This window comes from Schistocerca piceifrons, chromosome 1 (genome assembly GCF_021461385.2).
Source record: "Schistocerca piceifrons isolate TAMUIC-IGC-003096 chromosome 1, iqSchPice1.1, whole genome shotgun sequence".
In the NCBI taxonomy this organism is placed as follows: domain Eukaryota; kingdom Metazoa; phylum Arthropoda; class Insecta; order Orthoptera; family Acrididae; genus Schistocerca; species Schistocerca piceifrons.
Window position 1 is genome coordinate 1,159,662,400 of NC_060138.1, and position 7,757 is coordinate 1,159,670,156.

Below are 7,757 nucleotides of genomic sequence, written 5' to 3' on the forward strand. Positions count from 1 at the left end.
AGTGGTCGGCGGAAGGTGCACGTGCCCGTCGACCTGGGACCGGACCGCAGCGACGCACGGATGCACGCCAAGACCGTAGGATCCTACGCAGTGCCGTAGGGGACCGCACCGCCACTTCCCAGCAAATTAGGGACACTGTTGCTCCTGGGGTATCGGCGAGGACCATTCGCAACCGTCTCCATGAAGCTGGGCTACGGTCCCGCACACCGTTAGGCCGTCTTCCGCTCACGCCCCAACTTCGTGCAGCCCGCCTCCAGTGGTGTCGCGACAGGCGTGAATGGAGGGACGAATGGAGACGTGTCGTCTTCAGCGATGAGAGTCGCTTCTGCCTTGGTGCCAATGATGGTCGTATGCGTGTTTGGCGCCGTGCAGGTGAGCGCCACAATAAGGACTGCATACGACCGAGGCACACAGGGCCAACACCCGGCATCATGGTGTGGGGAGCCATCTCCTACACTGGCCGTACACCACTGGTGATCGTCGAGGGGACACTGAATAGTGCACGGTACATCCAAACCGTCATCGAACCCATCGTTCTACCATTCCTAGACCGGCAAGGGAACTTGCTGTTCCAACAGGACAATGCACGTCCGCATGTATCCCGTGCCACCCAACGTGCTCTAGAAGGTGTAAGTCAACTACCCTGGCCAGCAAGATCTCCGGATCTGTCCCCCATTGAGCATGTTTGGGACGGGATGAAGCGTCGTCTCACGCGGTCTGCACGTCCAGCACGAACGCTGGTCCAACTGAGTCGCCAGGTGGAAATGGCATGGCAAGCCGTTCCACAGGACTACATCCAGCATCTCTACGATCGTCTCCATGGGAGAATAGCAGCCTGCATTGCTGCGAAAGGTGGATATACACTGTACTAGTGCCGACATTGTGCATGCTCTGTTGCCTGTGTCTATTTGCCTGTGGTTCTGTCAGTGTGATCATGTGATGTATCTGACCCCAGGAATGTGTCAATAAAGTTTCCCCTTCCTGGGACAATGAATTCACGGTTTTCTTATTTCAATTTCCAGGAGTGTATATATATTGTAACAATCGGTAAAACTATAAATTACGTTTAAAAATTTCCTTATGCAACATCAACGGCGGAAGGCTCACAATAACTTGTAAAATCTTTCAGAGGGTATTACTATAACCTTTCAAGAGCAGAAGGCGATAATGTTTGGACTTGAATGGAACTCTGAGAACATGTTTCCTGAGCTGAAGATCCACAGCTAACCTTGCCGAAATAAAGATATAAAATACAGTTAAATGACAACAACATTAAGACTGCCAAAAGGATAATTAGGAGAACGGTACCCAGGAGTCTCCAGTGGGTCGGTCTGCCCTCTTTCACTTAGGCGAGACAGGTGGTGAGTCCAACTACACCTGGTACGTGCAAACCCAACTCATGGTCAGTCACGGACCGACCGACAAACCGCTTGCTTGCCACGAGAATTCAAGGCCCCAAAAAAATTACGAGTATCACTATCCCCAAACAAAAGCGTAAATGAACTGAGATGCCAAAACTAAGCACCATGTTGGGCAACAACAACAGGTGTGGAAAAGACACTGCCTAAAAACTACGTTAGTGGCTAGGGTAGGTAACCAGACCACTAATGGCCACAAGGCAGAAAATTCCGCTCGTGCACTTAACTATGGATAAATTAATTTGATCCATTCCACCTGACGGCGGCTATGTAGAGCACTTCACTCGTTGCTGTTCACAGGAGAACCTCCACAACAGCAACGCCGGAACCAACAACGTAATGCTCAAAACCACTCAACCTTCAGGTCCTGGGTCGGCAAGCGACGATGCTCGTACAGATTGGTCAGCTCCAGACACACTCCGACACTGTGCAGAGACTGCCAGCGGGCCCAGTCGACCATGCCGCACGGAGATGTCCTCGGACCAACCGACCAACCAACAATCCACCAAAAGTCAGGTCCGGCTTCAGTGATGTGTAGCGGCAACGGTCGGGAGGGCGATGTCCACGCAGGGCTCACTGCTGCTGCAAGCCAGCGACTGGCTGGCCCGGGCTGTGCTCCAGACCCGTTGTAGCTTTGTGCCAGGGCCCAACTCACCATCCGAACTGCCGCCATGAACTCTCCTCCTCGCACGTTCGGACCAACTCCACGACAGGTGACAAGGAAGTAATAGCAGCCGAGCAAAGATTCTATCAGAGGGTATATATCGACATGCGCTACTAGCGCCGATGACGGTCAGGCAAAACAGCTGCTCAGTAGCGCCAGTAATTTAAATCAACGTGGTGAGATGGAAATACGTTAAAACAGTGCGTAAAATACCAAATGGTGGGACGGCGAGCCATGCAAGGCTCAAAATCCATCTGAGATATTTCATCGCCTTTAATGCTGCCCAGTTCGACTTTTGACGGTGTAACAGTGAAGTGGGAAAGTAAAGGAACAGGGACGGCTAACCCAAGGCGGGACAGACGTCAAGTACTGACAGACTGTCGAGCATTGAGGAAAGTCGTCGAAAAAAGTCACGTGAAATCACGTAAGTTATAAAATGGTTCAAATGGCTCTGAGCACTATGGGACTTAACTTCTTAGGTCGTCAGTTCCCTCGAACTTAGAACTACTTAAACCTAACTAACATAAGGACGTCACACACATCCCTGCCCGAGGCAGGATTCGAACATGCGACCGTAACGGTCGCGCGGTTCCAGACTGAAGCGCCTAGAACCGCTCGGCCACACCGACCGGCGGAAGCCACCAGCTTGTCTTCTTCTGTTCATGGCATCTGAAAGCGCTTGCAATGTCTCTTTTGCCATTACTATTCTCTCTGACCACGTGTCTCAACTTCAGGAATTCAGACTGTAGGTGGTCTTTCAGAAATAACTTTTTCTCTCTGTACTAACGCGTTCAGTACCGCTTTCTTGTGTACAGAGTGGTGAAAACAATCGGTGTTCAAATATCGATGAGAGTGCGTCTGTTCCCTGTACACTGAATGACCAAGCCTCTTCCTGCTTCCCGCTCAACTAAAACATCCAAGAAAGCTTGCCATCCTTTTACTCCTGACGAATATGGTGGAGATAGCCATCGAAAGCTCGAGAATTTTCTTCCAATTGACGCGTCATGAAAACCGAGATGATTTTATTCAGACGTGCAGCCGCTCTCTGAGGACACGGTGGATGACTGTAAACGAGGTGATTTGCGGTGGTGAATCACTGTATACTTTGTGGAAATGCGGTGGAAGAGTTCGGGTTGGCGAAAGCCTGAATGTTGAGTATTGCTCGTCAGTGTGGGTCTGTTACCTGTTTGACTTGTGAGAAGAATTAGACAAGATCCGATGAAGAATGCCGCGTTTCATCGTGGGATCATTAGGTTGGTGAGCCTTTTCTGAAACGTTTCTGCCATCAGTATCAGAGGGTCTTGCCATAACTCCGGTGTGGCGAGTGTTATATGTGCCCGTGACGGAAGTTGAGCAGCGTCGCCTAATATGCAGTCTCACAGTCTACATGGAGACGTGGAAGACAACTCTCCATTGGTTGGAGTATGCTTGTGAGTAGTGAGCCAATGCATGTAATCATCGAGGTGTGACAACTGGATCGTGTCGCGAGCACAGGTGACAGATTGAGAGGTAACAGCAAGTTCAATTTCATTATAATTAGCTTGTTCCGTCGCATTATATTGAACACTATTGTTATTTGAGAAACTTTCATCATATTTCCAAATTTAAGAAATGTTAAAACGCGAGTGAAGAAATGGACCATCTGTTTTTTTCATTAGTAATCAGATAAATGCAGTTCCATTCCTTAATCCCTCTACGTTGTCCTGGGTTAATTAACTTCGAGTTCGTATCAAGAGTTCGTCTGCTGGTAGTGGCAAGGCAGAGATGTGGTTACCCTGTAGGTTGGTTAGTGCCAACATAAATTTGGGATGAAGGCAGCGATGATGCACCTGTTTGCCAGGGGTAGTTCGGGATTGGCAACGGGTTCCCCTCCCCTCCAGGGCGGAAGAGAGCGACCGGTAAGTGTCACCATGGGAGGGACACATGTCTTGTTAAACTAGTATGTGTTAGTGTAATTGTATCTAGCGCAAGTGTGGGGTTTCGTTACGTACGTCCTTAAGTGATGCAAGGAAACCTGATGTTTTTTCAGTTATTGAAGGAGCCTCCATTCGCTTCTTTATGAAATGTTTTGTGTAATAGTTGCAACGAGAGTGTGTACAGATGGGTAGCATGTATATGAAAGAGCTATTATGACTCAGAGTTTAATATGATGATCAGCAGGTGATTATTTTGGTAACCGTTCGACAGTAATAATTTTAGAGTACTTGCTGCACCAGGGCTACGTGAAGCGTTGAACGTCTGTTAAATATTTTGGTATATGTTTTAATGTTCGTTTTAATATGGGTGTGGAAGAGTTTCTTAATCGAACGCAGAACTACGTTTGTAATATTTATGGCTTTACAATCATCAAATTAAGCTACAAGATAATCTTCTTAGAACATCTCAGAAGACAGCTGTGGGGAATTGACGTGATTCAGTGTGAGACACCGGTGGCAGGGGGTTTGTTCGGTACGGGTATCGTTTGTAAGACAGCCTAAATTGTAGTCGTCCTCCGCGATTGGCTGTTGCATTCCGAAGTAGCACGCCATAATGGTAAACCTCTACTATTATTATTAGAAAAAGAAAACAGTGAATTCACCTCCCTTTCTTATAAACGTCTCTCAATAGCAGGCCATCATTTCATTACTACAAAAGTATTAACTACCAACAGAATAATAAACAATAGATAAAAGAAAAGCCAGACAAAGCACTTCGGAGATCTTCGGATCGCGCCAACTTGGACGAGTAAAAATATGGCATCTGAACACTATGGGACTTAACATCTGAGGCCATCAGTTCCCTCGAACTTACAACTACTTAAACCTAACTAACCTAAGTACATCACACACATCCATGCCCAAGGCAGGATTCGAGCCTGCGACTGAAGCGCCTAGAACAGAACCGCTCGGCCACTCCGAGTAGCCGGGGGAAATAAGGGGGGGGGGGGGGGGGGAGAGAGTGTAGTGGTTCGGCTGTAAGATCAGAGCTGGTTCGGTAGTCTCGGAGGACCGACATGTTGTCTTTTTTGGTCAGTATCAGTTACGAACTTAACTAGTGATCTCTGATTATTTGGGTATGTAACTAAGAACAGTTTTATAATATTTGCGCAAATACGCAATTCTTTATTTTATTTTCTATGAAAGGGTGAAGAATGGGAATCTGTGATTAATAAAGTGGACTAAAATTTTGTATTTTCTCGTATTCTGCTAACAAAAAGGAACTGGCATACCGTTTAAACATGCCAATTGAAAATTCATTTATTTATACAATACCAGCTCCTCGCTAACAGTTAATTACAGCCTCACGACCTGCTTGCAGTTTTCTGCTCAGGGGACAACAACCACATAAGGCTGCAGGTTGGTAAATATTGTTCAGAATTTGAACATTCCACTCAGAGTGTTGGAAACTACTTGACATCTCGCGTGTAATGCGGTCTTAGTGCAAATGAGATCAGTGACACGTCATCTGTGATAACACAGAGGAAGTATGAAGGACGGAAATTTTTGAGAAGAGGCATTTATAATTCACAAGTAAATTCTTCTCGCTATCTATAGGTCACTCTACCTCACTTGCCGTAATTTGTCATTTTTTTAACTGGCAAGATCAAGAATTTCTTTAAATGTGCTAATGTTACCAAATGTAAATGCCTACTAAATTGGGTCCTGATTGATGTTTGCGAAATCGCTCTTACCGCTAAGTAATAAATGACAACTTGGAACTAGTCCAGTAAAACTCCCAGTAAACTTCACTCTTCATCACACACACACTCCTAACCATATCAGTCAGTGTGAGAGCGTTACGGAGATGCTCTATATCTCCAGTGACAGATGGTATAAGAGAGGGGAGCCGTGTGCGGCTCGCTTTGGTGGCGTTGGTATGTTGTCATCGTGTAATAGGGATAGTGGCGTCTCGTTTTCTTCTTCTGTTTACTGGCGCCACTACGTTTGCTAGCGTTGTCTGTCCGCGAGTGGCAGCAGCAGAGTTTACCGATATCCAGTACCCATACTATCTCTGGAAGGACGTGAAGTGTTTTCCAGATCGGGTGTGTCAGAAGTTCTGTTGGGACGGAGCAGCAGAGAGATCCTGCAGTGCGAGGTGCCAGGACCACTGTCGGCATGCAGGCATTGCCGGATCGAGGGGCTGTAGTTGCGAGGGCCACAACCTCATTGTCCACCGGACCCAGGACGAAGAGTTGAGTGAACATTAATCCAGTAATGACACTTCCACTATTTGTGATCACGCTGTTTGTTCGTGCGCTGCTGCTAGCAGGGTCACTGTGAGATGAACAGCAACAAGTGGAGCGTGTCGAGTTGGCAGAATCGATTAGCCGTCTTCTACTGCCTGTTACTAGTTTTTGAATTCTGTGTTACTATTGCTGAAGTGCAAACAGCGGTAGTCTACTGCCTAGTGGCCGCTAACACCCCAGTTATCTGCCCTGGAGGTTAGAGTATTTTTGCGGCAGTGTACTTTTCCTCGTCCTGCCAATGCTGTACGGCATGACGTGTAGTTCGACAGCCTCCTTGATTGCGGCGTGGATTGTGGTTTCTTTTGTCTACCTTGGTTGTAGTGGTTCATTTTGCCTTTCGATGTTTTAAACACCGGATTTTGAAGATACAATGCGGTCTGTCACTTCGTCCTCGCTTGTATTATTCCGTCGTTGTACTGGTTATCACACGTTAGGTGGGTTTGGTAAGAGCATTGATAGGCGTTTAAACTATCCCTAGTTTGAGTTGCCATCCTGTTAGGTGAAAATATCACTTGGCTGCCTCTCTCACCGCTTAAGCAGCTGTAGGGAGTTTTCTCAGGTCGATCATTAGAGCACTGTCTGTGGATCACTTCCTTCTTTATTTGGTCCATTTGTGTCAATTGCTTAAAAATTATATTTTGTTTAAATTATTCCTATTGCTTGTGGCCTTCAGCCAACAAATAATTCGAATTCTTTGTAATAAAGCCTTCTGTCGTTAGTGTAGCTTGTGGTACGCTCAATTTTTAATGATCGTTTAAAAAATTATTTTGGTATTTTTAATATGTAGTTGTCTTCCTCATTTCTAATTCAGGGCATTCAGCTGTTAATTGTTCTGAAGTATTGCTCGTGGCCTTCAGCCGACAAATAATTTGAATTCTTCCTTAATAAGGCCATCAGCCGCCAGTGTAGTTTGTGTTACAGTCAACTGATTGTTTTTAAAAAATGATTTCCTTAAATAAAGCGTATGTGTTTACTGTGGAACCAAAAGTAACTGATTAGGCGCCGTTCACATCTTTTCCTGCCTTCCCTAAGTCCCTCGCCTCTACGATTGAAATGGGCCGCGCTGGGTAGCCGCGTGGTCTGGGGCGCCATGTCACGGTCCGCGCGACTCCCCCCCCCCACCCCCCCCCACCCCCCGTCGGATGTTCGAGTCCTCCGTCGGACATGGGTGTGTGAGTTGTCCATAGCGTAAGTTAATTTAAGTTAGACTAAGTAGTGTGAACGCTTAGGGACCGATGATCTAAGCAGTTTTGTACCATAAGATCTTACCACAAATTTAAAATTTAAATTGATATTGCCCTCAGGAAAGAAGCGTACATCATGTTACTCGTACTTACACCGACATATGTCTCGCTAAATTTTAATCAGGAGCTTCGAGAAATTAGAGCTAATATCGATTGCCGGCAAACATTCGAGCGCCATTTGTGAATGGAATAAGGAAAGGGAGGAG